A 19,843-nucleotide genomic window follows, 5' to 3' on the forward strand; every position below is an offset into this window, starting at 1 on the left:
CATTTTTACAAAGAGGATGTAACAAAACACAATGCTCTCTGAGGAGTCAATTCCCAGAATAGAGGTAAAAATGATACCTACATGATTATTCTCTGGACACGGATAAATTCTCAAACATTAGTTTAGGGTTTCTGTTAGTTAACTGCCAAAGCATGAAAAGTTCTATGACTAGGTTCATAGATATATATTTTTTGCTCTGTTGGACTAACAGCTTCAAATATCAAAAATACGTGTTTTTTTTAACTCTATGATTAACTTTATTTTTTTATAGATTTAAAAAAATTTTTAAAGATACATAGCTCATACAAAATATTACATTAAAAATATAAGAGAATTTACATTTAAAAATATAAGAGGGTAAGAATATGGTTTTTTTTAAAAGATTTATTTATTTATTTCTCTCCCCTTCCTCCCCACCCCAGTCGTCTGCTCTCTGTGTCTATTTGCTGTGTGTTCTTTGTCCGCTTCTGTTTTTGTCAGCCACACGGGAATCTGTGTCTCTTTTGGTTGCGTCATCTTGTGTCAGCTCTCCATGTGTGCAGCGCCATTCCTGGGCAGGCTGCACTTTCTTTCACGCTGGGCAGCTCTCCTTACGGGACACACTTCTTGTGCGTGGGACTTCCCTACGTGGGGACACCCCTGCGTGGCAGGGCACTCCTTGCGCGCATCAGCACTGCGCATGGGCCAGCTCCACACGGGTCAAGGAGGCCCGGGGTTTGAACTGCGGACCTCCCATGTGGTACATGGACACCCTAACCACTGGGCCAAGTCCGCTTCCCAAGAATATGTTTTTGTGACATAAAAAATCCCCGTACCCGGCCTGCGAGGTCCTTCCTGATGGGGTGCCCTCCCAAGCTCACCCTGCTTTATGCTGTGCTCACTACACTCTATCCACATTGCCCTTCTTCCTTCTTCCTCTAACATACCAGGCTCAGTCCATTGTTCTGTTGGTCCCTCTCTCAGGAATGTTTTCCCCCAGATCTTCACATAGCTCAGGAGTTCTCACATAGGGTTGATTTGCCCCCAGGGAACATTTGGCAATGTTTGGAGACATTTTTGGTTGTCATGACTTGGGTTGTTACTGGCATCTGATGGGTAGAGGCCAAGGATGCTGCTAAATAGCTCACAATGCACAGGATATTCCCCCACAACAAGTAATTGTCCAGTCTAAAATATCAGTAGTGCTGATATGGACATGAGTTATAGCTAACTTTTTTTCACATTCAGATGTTAGCTCAAATGTCACCTTCCCCTCAGAGAGGGGCTCCATTACCTTCCCTAATTCAACCTCACTCTCTCGTTATTCTATTTTACTTCCTCTGTAACTCTAATGCATTTTTTCTTATTTCTTTTCTGCCTCCTTTCTTTACAATGTAAACTACACTATAGGAGGGACCTTGTCTGTCTCATGTGCCACTGTCTTCGCAAAGCCCAGAACAGTGCCTACCATATAGCAGATGCTCAATATGTATTTATTGAAAGAACTAAAGATTAGATGGATGGATAGCTGATGGATGGATCGATGGATAATGACTAAAGATTGAATAAAATTTAGGAAAACAAAAAGAGTTCCCTTTTTAAAATGATGCCAAAAGGTTCTCTCACAAACCTGTTTGACCATCACATGGAATTGTGTGTTCTAAGAATATACCTGGAAATAGTTCTTGGTGAATCATGGAAGCATGTATTGTAAATGACCATCAACAAGGAACCCAGTTTACAGAAGAAGCAGCCTAGCTCCACTGATAATGGTTTCCAGTCTGAAGGAATCATTGGCTCCACTCCATTAGTTTGTTAATAGCACAGATGTAACCTAAAATACTGACTTGGTAAACCTAGTCAATCAATATGAGTACTGAAGTTCATCATTGGAAACAGTGTGAGATTATTTTCTTGGTCTGAGGACTAAAGAGCTTTTTTTCCAATTATTTTCTCCATTTATTTTCTTGGTTATGGCTGTTCCTAATTTTCACTGCTATGCTTTCACTGCCAGTGGTCATTGCTTCCTGACCTCTTTTGATGATTTTATGTTCAGACTGCACTTTTGGGTGTGGCTACATTGTTAATAGGGACTTTTTTTCCTTTGGCATCATTTATGGATAGTTTAATCATATATTTTACTTGACAGAATTATCATGAAGAATCACCTGGATTATCAATTGCAAAACAAGTTAATGCAATAAAATGCATTTAATACTTATATTACATTGAACATAACTGAATCAGTATTTGATGATTCAGAAGGCAACTTAGGATAACAATTGCTTCACAAGGATAATGATTTTGAATTGTCCTTGCCCCACTGATGGATAAGAATGCCATGTCATAGAGAGACTCTCTAGGTATAACGGCAAGCGCGTTTACTGTGCCATGAAAAAACATGTTTCATAATGACATGACTTTATCAACTTTTCCTCTGGTTTCCTACTGAGCCTTTAAAATCTGGAACTTTCATCACGCTTCCATCCCCCACCCCAGCCTCTGACTTTATGCCCTAATTACATGAGCTTAACTTCCCCTGACCTACGGAGAGTCAAGAAAAATTGGCAAATAAAGCCGAGTTGTGTTTTGGTCTGACCTACGGGTCCTTTAAATGAAGCCAGGATACAGTGTGGGAGTTTGAGCTGCTAATGTCTGGACCCCCTTAAGAAGCATAAATCTTTCCAAACCCAACAGGGATTCGAATGTGGTGATTTCCAACCTTCTTGGATTTGTGACACCTTATGGTTTGATTTGCTAACACCTTCTTCCCCACTTTTAAAAGTAACAGGTGTGTCATATGTTTATTAAAAAAATTAAAGTAAATCATTATTTATGTTTTTATTATTTAACTTGATTTCTGAGGGTGAGGGAAGAGGGAGGTAATTTGGAGAATGTTTAATTGCCATACTAGGTGTGTGCTTTGGGGCTGGCTCAGATTTTATTCTCTTTGTATCCCCATCCCTACCAGGGTGATTCTAGCTAATTTAACCATGCCTCCTTTGAACTGTTGTACTCTCTTGTGTGGTGCTTGACCATATGGTGTGCTCTAATGTGCTCTACTTGCTTCTAGTATGTTCTATATCCCCAGTGATATCCTTACACTAGAATCAGGGCAGTTCTGAGCATAGAGTACTAAAAATCCACTGAGTAATTGGAGACTTCTTTGGCGGGTGTGGTCACAATCCAGGTTTGGAACGCAAGCTCTCAGTGCTCATTGGATAATTTCTCAGAGAAGAGTCAAGTAAAGTTTCCCCCATGACCAGCTAAGGGTGCATGCTCTACAAACTCCTTGGTAAGAGCAGGGATAGCCACACTACCAGACACAATAGGGTTCTAATTCTCTGTGGACCTGGAGAGAAACCAAATCTTGTGAAATGGAATTCCGAGGGTTTCAAATGATGTCCTTTCAGAATGCTATAATGTGGCCAGGAACTCTTGGTTTCTTATGCCAGGGGCACTGACTCTGATAATGTGAGAAGGACAAATACAGCCAAGCCAGCTGTCTTGGTATCTCACCAGCCATCAAAGATGACCATGGCCTCCATCTCCCCTCTCTAATCTGCTCTTCCTCTCTGTGAATTGGGAGAAGGCCCGTCTCCCTATCTGTGTCTCATTCCTTAAATGAAGATTCCCAAAACATGGCTTCATTTTTTCTTACATCTCTCCAAGCATTATAATTTTGTGTTTAACTTGTTTCTTTATAGTTCTTATTTCAAGGAAGTTGAGACAAGTTCCTGTAAAATGAGGTTGGATTGAGAGATTTATAAGAGGCATTCCATTATGCAACATGCCAAAGTCTCTCTTTACATCTGTAATTGATCAGTGACCTGGGGTTCAGTCAGGGCATATCCAATCCTTCTTCCCTCAAGCTGAGCTTCATGCTTGGGGAACTGTAAAAATAGAGAGTAGTCTTTCTATTCTCTCTCATTTGAATTCTAATCCCAATATTCTGGGCACTCCCTGCTACTAAAATGTTCAGTTGGCACCTACCTGCCCCTAATACTTTCTAAGGAAAATTTTCTTACTTGTTGTAACTTGTGATTCATCCTCCCTTCAGTGGATCACAGCAGATTAGATTAAGAATATTTGTCTGAATAAAGTATGTCCAGTTTGCCAGTGAGAAATGACCTGGACAAATCTGAACATACTTTTCTTTTTTCTTTCTTTCTTTCTTTTTAAAGAAGTTTTAGATTATAAAAATGTTACATCAAAAATATAGGGGATTTCCATATACCCCACCCTCTCCCCCTCCCACATTTCCCCTATTAATAACCTCTTTCATTAGTGTGGTACATTTCTGACAATTGATGAACAAATATTGGTGCATTGCTACTAACCATGGTCTATAATTTATATTATGATATACACTTTGTCCCAAACAATTTTATAGGATTTTACAAAATGCATAAGGGCCTGTATCTATCACTGTGATATCATGCAGAACAATTCCAATGTCTCCCAAATGCCCTATGTTCCACCTATTCTTCCTGTTCCTTCCCCCCCCCGCCCCCTCCAGAACCTCTGGTGACCACTGTCTTTATATCAATGTTACAAGTTCTTTCATTACTAGAATAATGATAAGTCTGGTTTGGTCCATAGTTGCATTCCCTCCTTGTTTGTTCATTCTTTAATCTTGAGGATTCTGGGATGGTGATGCTCACACTCCTTCCACTGAATCTTATACTTAGAAATTTGAATGGGAGATTTGGAGAGTCCAAGGCAGCCAGAAGCCAGAGCAGAAAAATACCCCAAATTATGGTTTTGGTAAGCCAGAATTACATGCAAGTACAATTTAGGATGGAGCAAAAACTAGGAGATGAGGAGAAGAGCGGAAAATGAAAAAATAAATTTTTAAATATGAGAAATAAACAACGAGATCTGTGAGAAAACTAGGGAAAGTAGTCAACACCTAGATGTGTCTACATTTTTAGCTTAGTCTTTCCCTTGACGCCCAAAATCCTGCCCATAATATCCATGCTCACAAGCTCTGTGGGTATTTTCTCTTGTAAAACATCTTCACTTCATATATGGGTACCTTCTAGTAGCTGACCCTAGCTTGTTAGAGTCCTCAAAAGGAATGGGCCCGATGGGCCAAAGGAAAGGTCCCTGGTACCAGGACTTTTAAAACATACAAAAAACAATATTTTCCCTTATGAGCAATGTCATTTTTTACTTGGAGACAACCTTAAGCCTCCTACAAATTGCTCTGACCACAATTACAATTCTTATCCCTGTTGACCCCTTCTCTGTCTACTAGCACTGATTACTTCGGTCAATTAAATGCAGGCAGAAGCAGTAGAGTGTCAGGCTGAGACTGGGCCTGAAAAAGTATCATGGTATCATGAGCTCTCACATGCCCCACTTAGCTTCTGTCATCACTAGGAGAAGAACATGCCTCCGGGAGCTTGCTGGTCCCAAAAGAATGAGAGACACGCAGAGCAGAGCAGGCCCTGCAGTTTGAGCAGAATTATCCTAGTGGACCTATTGCCTATGAGTATGATAATAAATGCTTACTGGTATGCTACTTAGATTTCATGATTGTTAGGCAGTCATAGCTGATTAATAACATCTGCCATCTGGAACTTTCTCCTTCCTTTAACCACATTTCCTCTTGATCTTACTCTGACCTTTCTGGCCACTGCTTCACTTTTCTTCATGAGCCCTTCCTCTTTGACCTGTCCTTCAGATGCTCTATAGTTTAAGCTTCTGGCTGGGCTCTCTTTTATTTTCTCAATACACAAGTTTTTGGAGTCATCTCCTGCACACACATGACTTCAATTACCCTTTGTAGCCTGATGACTCTTAAATTTTGTCTTGGTATAGACTGCTGTTCTTCACTTTAGATCTATATAGTTACAGATAATTTTAGGTCATCTTCGCCTCGATGTTCGCAGGCACCTTGAAATCAGTGTGTCTGCAATAGAATTAATCGTAATTTCCCCCTTACCCCAACTTGCTCCTTATTCTGTTCCCTTCTCTATTGTTTGGCACCAGCACTTATTTAGTTGTCCACGCCAGAAACCAGAAGTCACCTGGATTTCTCTCTCTCCCATCCTTCTCCATACATAGTTGGCCAAGAGTTGTGCAGATTTTTGCCTCCTAAATGTTTCTTTAAACTGATCACTAGTCTCCATCTCCAGTATTCATGGCAGTAGAGCAGATACCTAGACCCTCCCACCTGGACCACTGCAACCACATCCTCAGTGGCCTTGCTGCCTCCTGCCTGGACCCCTCACTATCCATGCCCTTGCCCTACAGTCCATCCTCTGATATTGCTCCTAGAGTGATCCTTCTGAAAGGCATGTATGAGCATAGCCAATCTTCCAATGGCTTCTTTCTATACCCTTCAGGATAAACTCCAAATTTTCTAGCAAGGTCTATAAATCCCTCTATGATTTGGCTTCCTCCTTTTTACTATAGTGATGGGGCATAGTTCCTGTTACCAAGGGACTGACACATAGGAGGAACAGTATTTGGATTTTAAACACTGTGAAACACTATAAAAGTACAGAGAGGGCCACTCCCCCTTTCTGGTAGGGAAGGGAGGTAGAGAAGTCTTCCTGATCCTCGACTTAAGCAAAAGCCTGAAAGGAAGAGGTGACACTATCCATATCAAGGGGCAAGTAAGGCAGTGAGAGGAACAAGTGGTTCAGGCAGAAGGAACTGCCCAGGCTATGATCTGGAAGCAAGCATCATATGCATGAAGAACTGAAAAAATCAACTCAGGGGAACATAAAGAAGGGTGGTGTTGATCTGGGACTGGAACCAGGCTGGGTCTTATAAGCCATGTGAAGGAGTTTGGACTCTATTAAAGCAGCAATTGACAAGCAAGATTAAAATGTTGATCAAGCAAAATAGGCTCTATAGTTATATAGAAGACTAGTTCAGGGATTTTGAAACAGACTTGATTACATCTTAGATTTTAGGTTTTTAAGGATCTCAGTAAGATTACTTTAAAATGAATTTTTTTATTAATTCTTGGAGCACAAAAGTAGAAGAAACCTCCAGAGGTCATTGGGGTTTTACCCGCACCTTTAGGCAGAGCCTTAAGTAAATCTTTCCAGACAGATGGATGCTTGTTGGCAAAGTTATTCAGCCACAAAAAGTAATTGCTGCTTTTGTTGACTGATTTAGAGATGTTTTGCCAAATGGTATCTTAAAATACTATAATTAGATGTAATTTTGCAAAAATGAGTCTATAATGGAGGTGATTCACTTGCCATACCAGCGAAGGAGAATCTTCTATTTACAGTTTATTTAATTTACATTTGATTAATTTACACTGAGTGTAAGCAGTTGCTCTATAATCATCTCTTTGCTCACATCAGGATACACAGAACATTATGTTTGGAAATTGTGAAGTCAGAAGATGTTAATATAGAAAATACCCATTAAGTATTCTCTTTTTATCTACTTACCATCAAATCAATCCCTTTATGACTTTAGATTCATGAGAAGTTTTTCCCACACATCCCCACACAAAATGTTATTTACCTGCCATTTTCACAATTTAATATCTTTGCTGCTACAAATCATAACTTTTTTGTCTGTTTATCTTGCTACATTCACCATCATTAAGCAAAACAATTATTTAAATATATCTTTCAGGAAATCATATACATGTATATCCTATGAACTGCTCATTGGCAAGAACCGAATTCTCCGTAATCATTTATTCCTCCAATTCTTTAAATGTTTATTGGGCACTTCAGAAATTTGGTGGATGGCACTTCAACACACATCTGCCCCTAAATGATGTACGCCAACAGTCAACAAACTATGGCCTATGGGCCAAACCTGTACTGCAGCCTGTTTCTGTATGGCCTTTGAGCAAAGAATGGTTTTTACATCTTTTAAATGGTTGAAAAACATTCAAATGAAGAATATTTATGACATGAGCATATGATATGAAATTCAAATTTCAGCTTTCATAAATAGTTTTATTGGAACATAACTGTGCTCACTCATTTACGTACTGACTGTAGCTGCTATTGTGCTACCAGGCCACCTTGATTTGTTGCAGTGGGGACTGTAAGGTCTGCTAAGCTTAGAATATTTACAATCTGGCTTTTTACAGAAGAAATGTGCCAATCCCTGGTCTAAGCTAATCGGGTAATCTCATTTCCCTTGTGAATGGTTGTTTTGAAAATGAACATAAAACCTAATCCTGGAAAATGGAATATGAGGAGAAGTCTGCTGGGGGCTTCTGGAAAAGGTTTCTAGCCCCTCTAAAAGAGACCCAGGAAAAAATAGTCCCTTTCTTCCTTTGTCCTTGCAGCCCCTGGATGAGGGACCTGGAGCTGTGGCAACCATCCTGTGGCCATGAAGGACTCCCACCTGAAGACAAGTTTGCACCCTGAGGATGGTGGCGAGGGAATGGAAAGGACCAGGTTCTTCATGTGGATGTTGATCATTGAATCCATCCTGGATCTTGTCCTGCTTCTGTACTTCAAGCTGTACAGCATAACACACTCCATTAATGTTCAAGTCATTTTGGAGTGGGGTTTTCTCTTCCTTGCTGACAAAGCTTCCCGCATAGGCCTCTACAACACACTGGATGCTGTGCCAGGTATCGGGGAACCCAATAACAAAATAATTTTTAAAAAAAGAGACAAGACCTATTCCAGGCCTGTTCTTTACCAGCTCAGTCTAGTAGGGAGATATTTCTAAGAAAATTTGGATTGAAATGTTTGAAGCTCTCTTGGGGAATCAGGGTGAACTTCACAGAAGTGCTAATATTTGGTCAGAGATTTGGACCGTGATTGGGACTTCATCAGGTAAATTTCTACAGGGCCAAGGTTTCCAGGAAAAGAGAAGAATATATGAAAAGGCACAGGACAGATGAAACAGCCTGGTGTTTGGGGCATAACTACATGCAGTTTGGTGTGGCTGAAATACTGCTGAGAAGGAAAGGAGTAACCAGAAGTTCCCTGGCATAGGACTTCGATGTGCTGTTCCAACAGCTACTATTTGGTACACTCATTCAAAAATAACTACTCTTTTATAACTACTACTGCTACTAAAAAGTTCTTCTTAATGGCAACAGGTACCATTTATTGAGTATTTACCAGGCAGACACTTTAAATGTATTATGTCCTTTGGTTCTCACCAGAATTCTGTGGGAAGAGTCCTATTGTTTCCTTTATTTTAAAGATGATTAATCAAGGCACAATGAAGATAAATGGTTTCTCCACGGTCACAGAGCAAGTAAGTGTGGAAGTGGGTTCCGATCCAAAGCCAGTGTCCTGACCAGTACAAGCAAAGCCTGTAGGGTAAGGTGTAGTCAAGTTGTTGATACTGAATATCCAATGGATTCAGTGGACTCTTGCACATCTTGCACAACCATTATTGTGGTTTTCAGGAGCAGCAATAACAGCTGAGTCTCAGAGGATGTTTTTATCTTCTGAAAAACACATTTGGAAGTGAACTTGGAAATTGTAGGCACAAAACTTAATAAACTTACAATTCTAAGAGCTGTGCCAAATGGGGACTTTTGGTAGTGTAGGTTGTACAACAGAATTTGAAGGTTTCTCTCTTAATACCAATATATATGTGTTCTAACATCCAGTTACAATATAAATACACACTACTCTATTTCACTGCATTCTATGTATACATGTTTAAAATGCAAATTTCCAATGCCCTAATTTATGAAACAAAAATTTAAGGGGCAAGGAGAAAGAGGACAATTTTAGAATTCAAAGGTAGTGGTAAATCGGTGGATCAAATGAAAAGGAACGTCTGAATTGTGAAATGCCAAGTTGTTGAAGGTAATTAAGAGAAGTGGTTACAAATGAGTGGAGCTGCTGGAAAAGTGAAGAGGAAGGGGGAGAGGCTCTGGGGTCATGTGGAAATAAAGTGAGAAAGAAAGTGGCAGGAGGGGAGATGGTAGGAAATGCAGAAGGTTGTTTGTGGCTGGAGCTGAAGAGAAGGGAGTGAGCCCACAGGTGGAGCAGGTCGACAGGAGAGTGAGGGCAGTGTTCTGTGGCTTTGGAGAGCAATCATGAACTCTCAGAGCTGTGGGGTCAGATTGCCTGCATTCAGATCCCAGCTCTGCTCCTGTTCACCACAAGAGAGGAATTTGTACTTTTAAGCTGTAGTTGCCTTATCTGTAAAATGGGCTTAATAATAGTATCTACCTTGCAGGCTCATTAGAAGGATTAAATGAAGCCAATGCTTGTTAAGCCCTCTGCACAGTGCCAGGCATATAGGGAAGTGTTCGTAAATATCAGCTGCATTAATATGATTATTAACATATCAGACAGGATTGAGGTCATCAATCTGCCCAGCTCCATGCAGAAGCTTTCCCACAAGGCAGAACATCTATCTGTGTCTGCCCAGGATAGGCATTTAAAGCCATCTGTTGAATGAACAAATGACTCTTACCCCTTGAATTGTTATCATTATTTTCTGGTTGGACCACTTCTGCAGTTGATTTATACATTCTTGCACAAGGGCACACAGTGGTGAGAATTTTAATGCATGAGTGGTTTGGGCAACAGCCTCAAAATGTCTTATTTTTATTGTGTATTATTATAGCATTACATTCATAGTTAGGGGTCAGCTGCCATTTCCTGAGGTTTATAACATGCCTGTTTTAATTAACATCAAGCTAAATTTTGGCATACAGGTGGTCAGCCCAGATGTGAATGTTATTTTTAAAAGTGCCTTATGGCTGTTAAATCTCTTTCTTTAAAATAGCAAAACATACATGAGTGTGTGTGCATAGTGGGGGAGGGAAGTGGAGAGCCGTAAAAATCTGAAATACTGATTATTTCAAGCCTTCTTTAGGCCAGCGTCAATGCCGAAAAGATTCCTTCAAAATTATTAAAATATGCTTACATAGGCCACAAACTAATAAGTTGAATAGAAGCCAAAATAACAATAAAAATGAGAAGGCCACACACTGGAGAGATAAAAGAAAGTATATAGAAGGTTGTGATTATATTCTATAGTTTTAAAAATAAGCACAAAGCATGAATAAAACATAATAGAGATGCAGTTAATAGAGGTGGGAGATGGGCATAAAAATTTCTAACTTCTAGGGATAAAATGGCCCCCAAATTTTTAGTTGAATCTGTCTAAATAGTATATCCTGGATATGTGCATACAAACACACAGTATACACATAAATACCTTTTCTTGCTTTCTCTTTGATGCACACACATCTCATTGTATACCCACCATATACATAAAAACACTTATTATAGGCTCAATCATTGATAGATGTGTGTTGACTTATGGAAAATTAATTTATTCTCCCAGACCCTTATTCCTTTATTATGAAACAAGGGTTCTGATGACTTGTGGAAGTCACTATTAGCACATTCTTCTCTATTCCTGTAGCCAATCCATTGCTGAGTCCAGTTAAATTTACCTCTTACACATTTATCAAAGCTTTCCATTTCTCTCTGTCCATCACTGCTTCATCTGAGCTGCCATCTTATCTGGGCTGCTGTAGTAGCCTCTACTTTGGCTATATCCACTCTTGCCTGACTCCAAATCTATTTTTTATACATCTTCCAGGGTTATCTACTTGAAATGAAATCTAAGCATATCACCATACTTGTTAGAACACTTTCAATGATCATCCACTTATGTCTCTTTAGAAAAAGATAAAACTCTTCACCATGCCCTTCAAAGCTCTGCAAAACTTCTGTCCTGCTTTTTTTTTATCATTAAAAAAATTTTCTTTTAAAGATACTTAGATTACGCAAAATGTAACACACACAAAAATAAGGGATTGCCATATGCCCCACTCCCCACACCTCCCACCCTTCCCCACTTTAACAACGTCTTTCATCAGTGTGGTACATTATTGCAACTGATGAACACATTCGGAGCTTTGCCACTAAGCATGGATTATAGTTTACATTGTAGTTCACAGTCTCTCCCATGCAATTCTGTAGGTTATGGCAGGATATATAATGGCCTGTATCTGTCATTGCTATGTCATTCAGGACAATTCCAAGTCCCGGAAATGCCCCCACGTTGGTCCTGCTTATTTCTCCTACTATGAACTTCCTGGATTTCTAAATTATAGTCATCCCGGATTTCTTTTAGTCTCTCGTATTTTCTACATTCTTTACTAACACAGGGCCTTTGCACAGACTGTGCTTTATCCCTAAAATACTCTTTCTTTCTTTCCCTCATTATACAGTTGGTTGGACTTAACCTGGAGACAAAGTTTTGCTCTCTACAGTGAAAAGTCCTATGCAAACGCAAATGCAAATGCAAAGACCTTTGGGAGACGGAACACACTGATTGCGTGAAGGTAAGAATGACATATCCTGGTTTTCTCACAGAGAGCTTTGATGGATCAAAAAAATCAGAATCAATGACTAAATTCCTGACCATTCTTCAAGGACAATGACCCCATAAAAATTCCAAGTTACATGCATCTCTCCCTTCTCAGAATCTCACTTGATACTATGAAGTAGATACTGTTATCATCCCCATTCTAAAGGTGAGAAAACTGAGGTTAGGAGAAGCTGAAAACCTAGCTCAAGAGTGCCCAGTTAGTAACTAATTAAGCTGGGATTTAAACACAGGCTCTGTTTGACTCTAGAATTATAATTCATTCCTGTTATTGCTCAGTTGCCTCCACGTGGAAGAATAAAAAGACACAAGTCTAGAGTTTTAGACACCAATACTAATAGTTATCAGAATTAATACAACTTGTATTGTCTAGGCTTGTAGTCAGTTTCTTATCTGGTGTTAAAGGAGGGTAATTCAATAAAATTTGACCTGGTGACTGTGAACCGTCATTAGTCTGCAAAGTCTCTGTGTAAATGGAAACTGCTTGTTCCCAATCGAACAATGGAAGTTCCCAATGGGAGTTTTCTCATCCTCGAGTGATACTGGGGAAACAGCAGTGTGAGCAAATCCCCCCCACGGAGAGGGCAACCTGGCAAGCCATGTTTATGGCAAACATTCAGTGAGTCTGCTAGAATTCAGTGGCAAAATTCATCACAACTAATTTCTGTTTGTCGTCTATTAGGCTACATTGTTTTGTCCTCAACGTCAGGTTAAATAATGAACCTCTCGCAATGGAGTAAATTAACTCCACTTTATGCTCATGTCATTGTCAAATGGAAACATCACTTGCACAAATGAAAATGATTCATTAGTAACATGAATGCACAAGCTCCACTCTAGTAAAAGATAAGAGCGATTGAGGCCTTGTCATAACGTGGTGTCGCTGAGCCCCTCATTATTTATGGTGCCAGCTATAATCTTTGGAGATTATTTTTGGCAATGGCAATTAGCCCTCAGCGCATCAGGGCAGCTATGGGGCAACGTCTGCCTTAGACAAGGATGCTTCCTGCCTTCAGGGGGTCCTGATACTTGAGAAACGCGATCTCTATCTGCAATCTGCCCAGGGTCCATCCTGCTTTCTTGCTGGTGGAAAGTAAGTAAACTATGCGTGACCAGCTACCCCCAGACACTCAGCTGCCTGACACAAGGGGCCCCTCCTGCTCACGTTGCTGCCTGATTCCTAGGTGGAATCCAGCATAATCTGTCATTTCACCTGATGGTGTTCCTACTTTGTCAATCCAAACATCCCTCAATTTGTTCAGCTCCAGATTGTCTAGGTAGTAATTTCTTTGGGTCCCTGCTTCTCTTAATTGTTTCACCCATCTTTAAGGGCCATTTTATTGCAGGTTTCCCCTTTCATTAGAAAGCAGATAAAACTAATAATAATGGTTTCACATATAGGTGGCAGTGTGAATTTGTACACCCTATCTGAAAGGCAGGTAAGCAAAGAGGATCAAAAGCTTCAAAAATGTGAGTACCATTTGATCCATGTGTTCCAGTTCTAAGAATTTATCCTAAGAAATCGAATGTGGATGTGCACAGAGATTTTGCTACCAGTCATTTTTATATCAGAATGTTTGAGTCAGAGGGAGAATGACAAGTGCATTTGCACGAACGGCAAGCCATACGGACTTGCAGTGGAGATAGGCCTGACAAAGTTCCTCACTCAGAGGCATTTATCAAAGTCTGGGATTTAAATGAGACACTCTTTCTTAATTCCTCTTGTAGTGGAAAATTGGAAAAAGTGACAGTCTTATCTTTCTCAAGAAGGGTCTCAGTTTCTCTATATTGTAAAATGAACTCAACAATAGTGAACTGTTCCCAATAAGGGGTGAAGCAAGGTTGTGCGAAATGAGAGTTCATCAAATGCTTTGAGATCCTGAACTGAAAAGCATCTCAAGCACTAAAGTGCAATTAGCACTTTCCTCTTTCTTTTCTTTTCTCTTTTCAGCATAAAGTTCTTAAAAAGTTACTTTAAAACGTTCTATTAAATTGATTTTCGGGATCATGAATGCCTAAAGATTGACAGCTCTGGGAAGAGCGTCATCTCTCGAGTGCGTACTTCATGAGTAGCAGTGAGTTGAAATTGCCCCTGCTACCTTACGAGGCCTCTGATGACATGACATGCCCAGCACTCCGACGGCAGGGAGATATTTCCATGATTTGTGCGGCTCTCACTCTGTGCCATTTACTCAGAGTTACTGAGACTTCACGGCATGTGCCTGTGAGTGTGAACCTCTAACTTGTGCCATCTGGGTCACTGAATGTGGTGACTGGGGATTTCAGGAAGCAGGTAAAGATTATCTCCATCCTCAGCTCTCTGACTCAGGGATGGACTGGCTGCAAAAACTAGAAACATTCCCCAGTTGATAGAAGTCAGGATGGAAGGCGAGATTTTTAAAAATTGTAATTGACCGTCACGTGTTTCCTCAAGTACAGGAAGCAAATCGGGCCCTGCAGAGAAAGCCAGGAAGTGAGGAACCTGCCTTTGTTTTTCAAGAGCTGTACAGTCTCTCCCATTTTTGCTTCTCTCTCTACCCCAGCTCTCCCTGCTTGCATATGGTCTGATATGGCCGCCTTGACCTCTACTCTGCCTGATCTTACAGGTACAAATACCCTCAGAGAGCTGACTAATTGAGTCTCTGTGGTTCTTGGTAAAATAGTGAGAGAGAGACAGCTAGAGAGCGAGAAACAAAGCCTGCCGGTTTCTTGGGTCAGTTTCATTTCTATCCCAATCATTCCCAATCATTTGTATACAGAAATGTCCAGAAGTGTGTGGGGTTGCAGGTGGGAACAAAATAGAAAGGAGGGCTGGTGAATAGGCAAGGATTGGTGTTCATAGCCAGTTATTCAGTTGATAGCAACTTGGCTAAGATCAGCTAAGTGTCCCAGCATCTCCTTCCTTATGTTTCCAGGCAGGGATAGCTGTATGAGATTTCTTGTGTGAGATTTGGAGGGTGGAGGCGAAGCAGCAATCATTTTGTAGCTTATCCACATTGTTGCTTATCTGAAGGCTCATTTCTTTAGCAAGAGGCATTGGCCAGGCAGTTTCTGTTTCATTAGCACCCACCCTTAACTCTTCAACTCTTGGGCCAGGAATGCATTTAGTTCCATGACGAAGGGTCCTGGCGTCTGTACCATCAAGGTCAGAGGCACTGAGACTGGAGGTTTCAGTACATCCTCCTCGGTTCCAGCTCATGCTGTGGCTTCCAGCTTGTCCTTGCTCTCCCCTACTTTATATCTATTGTCCCTTCCTCACTGCCTGCCCTGACGACTCCAAGCTCTAGTGTGAGACACAAACTCAACAGCCTAACACAGTCTACTTTACCAGCTCTTACAATTATGTAAAGTCAAATCCCTGTAACAAATGCCTTAATACATATATCAACATATACATGTACATATAGATATTCTTTATATTTACACATACACTGCACACACATAAACATCCTTGTACACATACATACCCCTCTTAGTTCTGCTCTATGGGTGGATCCTGGCTGATAGAGTTGATCTCCAGCATCTTCACCTTCCTAACAAAGTGATTCCTTCATTTCTGGCAAGGTCATCTTTTTTGGTATCCAGACCCAATACTCAAACCTATTTTCCTTGCAGGAATTTCTTGTCCTTTGGCCTTTGTATTATCCTTTACTGATTGGTATAGTGAATTAATTCACAATAAGGTATTAGCCGTTGGGAGGCCAATGAATGATTAGGGACAATCCCACCTTGGGACTTACCTACCTAGTCAGAGCCTTGTCACCTGTTAATGCTCCCCTTGCTCATTGCAGTGTCATCACAGTTCTCTTCTTCCAGTTCCTTAAATGTGTCAGTATCACTTCATTTTTACCACTTTTTTTCATGTGGTGTTCCCTCTGCCTGGTGTGCTCTTCCTGTGATTCTTCCTGTTTCACCTCTTCTCATTCTTAATTCTCCACCTAAATGTATCCTCCCGGAAGAGCCCTTCCCAAACTACCAAACCTGTTGTTGAGCAATGACCGTTTGAACCATTGTCTTAAGAAGGATTCTGAGTTGAATCGAGCTTGAAAGGACAGGATATACTGTGATCGATTTGTGTTGCAGGCAATTGGTGTGGGATCGAGCACAAGGGGTTCCTTTCAATGTGTACCCCTTCTTTGGTTTAAAGATTTCTTTTATTAACTAACACCCCAAGTTCAGACCTTGCTGCTGCCACAGATCACCAACAAATGTGTGTGTGGTGGGGTGGAGGAGGGCATCAAATAGATAAATAGGAATGTACTACAACACTTGGAGTTCTTGAGGAAGCAAGACAATTTTAATGTCTTATTTTTAGAAATAGTGGCCTCTCATCTATGTACCTAAGTGAACATTTGTATGTAGAACTATCTAAGAAACTTGGCTGTTAAGAAGCTAAAAAGACAGCCATGCGGACCCACCCTCAGGCTGCTGCATTCTCTGAGGGTACTAAAAGGAAGGAAGCAAGAGACTGGCTACCTCTGTGGGCTGTGCATTTTCTAACCAGCACTGTGACCTTCGAGCAAGAGCATGAACCTCTCAGGACATCGGTTTTCTAATTGGTAGCAGACATATTGCACTGCCTCTAAGATTCATTGTCAAACTTCCTGTAATAAAAGTGTTGGTAAGAAAGAGAGGCTCTAGAAAGTGGTGAAATTAAAGGGTAGAATAGATTCTCTGGGGAACACAATGGGTTAGCTATCTGCTGATGCAGGATGGCAGCGTTGCTTTAGGGAAGGCAGGGAGCCTTCAAATCTCTTTTCCCTGGTGTCTCTCACCAGTTTTGATCTGTGAGTTCAAATTAGTGTGTGAATGACAGGACACTACAAAGAAGCATTAGGTGTTTTGCGGACAGCCTTCATGTGTCCAGGGCAGAAGAGGGGGCAGTGCTCGGGGCCAGCATTGGTCCAGAGACACACTGCTGCCTGCCAACTGCCCCTTGGGGAGCTCAGCAGCAGGCTGGGGAGTTACATGGCTCCAAGCGATTCTGATCAATAAAGAGCATCCTTTCTATAGCAACACAACACAAAGGCAGGGCCACCCGGGGACCACGGGTCCCCTTCCCCACGTATTACGGAGTGTGGAGCTGGCAATTAGCACTTCTGGGCTGCTTCTCATGGGGGTCAAGATGCTGACAGATGAACAAAGACCTTTCCTACTCTTCTGTCTTATTGTGAGCATGGATGGCTTTTAGCTTGCTCACCTTCGGTATTAGCCCCTCTTGGACTGTATCAGAAAATCACAGAAAAGGTTGGGGAATAGGAGATTGTTATTGCTTCCACAACAGTAATGACAGCTAACTTTTATTGCTTGCGTGATGATCTGATTATGTCCCTCTCCCCCTCTAGACTGCAGGCTCTATGAGGGCAGAGATGAGAAATGTTGTTCCACAGCCCTGTATCTGTAGTTGCTTGTGCTCAGTATATATGTACTGAATGAAAGAGTCACTGGTTATTGTGAGCTATGCACCATATCGAGGACTTAACATAGATTATCTTGGTCAATCCTGACTACCATTCTGTAAGGTAAGTACTGTTATTATTCCCATTTTATTGAGAGAGAGAAAGAGGCTGTGAGAGTGAAAGCACTAACCACAGGCCAGCCAAGAAACACTGATGCCGTAGAGGAGACGCCTTGGTTTTTTGTTTGTTTTGTTTTCTCAACATTTTATTTTTTAGTTTCTGAAGTACAAATTGAAATTATTTTGTTAAATATAATTTTAACAAGCTTAACATTTCTTTCAATACAGGATGACTTATATAGGTACTTTAAAACTTCCTTTTAAAAAATGCATTTTATTTTAGAGTGAAATAGCTCATTAAAAAGATACATGGATACATAACTATTATTTTTCATTACCTTATTTATTTTAGAGCTTATGAATGCCAAACTTGGACAGCATTCCCTCCAAACTTAAAATCTGGTCCACTAAAAAATATAAGCCTTTCTCCTATAATAATAATAAATTAAACCTTATGGATTGAAAAAACAGAAAATATTGGCATAGGTCTCTGAGTAAGCTTGAAAAACAAAGACTTTAACTGTATGGAGGAACATTCTAGAATCCACCTAGAAACCTTTGGCCAAACAACTGACCTGGTGCTACTGGGTTTGTTTTGCTTCAGAGGGGAACAGAGGTTTGCATGGGAAAGTGCCAAATACTCACAATGACCACAGAATCACTTACTCAAAATTAGCCAAAATTCTATATAGAATAACATGCAACAATAGAACACTCACCAGTTACTCAATGACTGGAAAGCAAGTTGTAAGCTTAGAACAAGTACCTTACTAGGAACCATATTCAACAAATTACAAGATTTTAAAGGTGAGAAAAACTTCATCATACATAGATGATGTCTTGTGCACAAGTATGCTAGTTTCCATGACATTGAGGACAACCATAACGCATACAAATAAAAAATCCAAGCTGCTTAACCTTCCACCATTCTCTCGTGTATTAAACCCAGGCCACCTTTGGCCACTTGCAGGCTTGTCTTTTCTTCTTTATTCTCAATGTAAATGCTTGCTCCTTGGGACACTAGCAGGTTTGCTTCTACTCTCTGCTCATCACAGGCTAAGTGTAGAGGAGGGTTACCCTTACTGTCTTGGATGTTTGTGGATGCTTTATAGTACAGAAGGATATGAATCATCTTCAGGCTACCCTTGGCTGCTGCCTGGTGCATTGCTGTAGCCTCAAAATAGTCCTTAGCCCCACCTTCTAATAACATAACAGCAATCTCATGCCTGTTTTGGAAGCTGCATAATGGAGGGGAGTACAGCCATTTTGACTGACAGCATTCACTTGAGCACCTTTTCCCAGAAGGGCTTTCACAATTGCAACCTGGCCAGCAGAAGCAGCAATATGAAGAGGAGACCAGCCTGCATCATCTTTATCATTCACTGGCTCTCCAAATTGCAACAAGAATTCAACTATTTCTGTATGTACTGCTGAACATGCCCAATGCAATGCAGTTCTGCTGTCCTGGTCAGTTCTGGTAGCCAGGGATTTATTGGCCAGGATCTTCTTCAGCTTCTGCGGTTTTCCATTGTAGGCCAGACTGCAGACCATTAGTTTCGACGCACACCCCTCCATTTTGCTCTCCACAGGATCTGCCGCTTTGGTTTTATAGTTGCTGAGGCAAGGTTTCTCAACCTTGGTGCTATTGGAATTTGGGGCTGGATAATTCGTTTGTGGGACAGTCCTATGCCTTGTAGGATGCTAGCAGCACCCCTGGCCTCTACCCACTGGATACCAGTAGCACACACAGACACACCCTGTTTGTGATCATCAAAAATGTTTCCAGACTTTGCCTTGGGAGAAAATTACCATTATTGAGAGTTAGTGTGTTAAAGGAAGGTCGAGTGTGGGTTGAACTACAGAAGACAGTTTCTTTTGCTGCCCTACAGTGTATATGTAACTTGTATTGTAGGTGGAGGTGCTTCTATGGTGGTGCTCTACTGGGGGATCTTTTGTGAGGCCTCTTTGCTGTGTGTATGTGTGTGTGAGCTATGGGAGCCATCATATTTGGGCTCTGGCTCCTGG

At 40.9% G+C, this 19,843-nt stretch overlaps 1 pseudogene; it reads right to left on the minus strand.

The window, feature by feature from the left end:
- Positions 1-18,731: 18,731 nt before the first annotated feature.
- Positions 18,732-19,393, minus strand: LOC101436255 (26S proteasome non-ATPase regulatory subunit 10 pseudogene; annotated as a pseudogene).
- Between the last annotated feature and the right edge of the window lie 450 nt (positions 19,394-19,843).

Source organism: Dasypus novemcinctus, chromosome 2, assembly GCF_030445035.2.
Source record: "Dasypus novemcinctus isolate mDasNov1 chromosome 2, mDasNov1.1.hap2, whole genome shotgun sequence".
Taxonomy (NCBI): domain Eukaryota; kingdom Metazoa; phylum Chordata; class Mammalia; order Cingulata; family Dasypodidae; genus Dasypus; species Dasypus novemcinctus.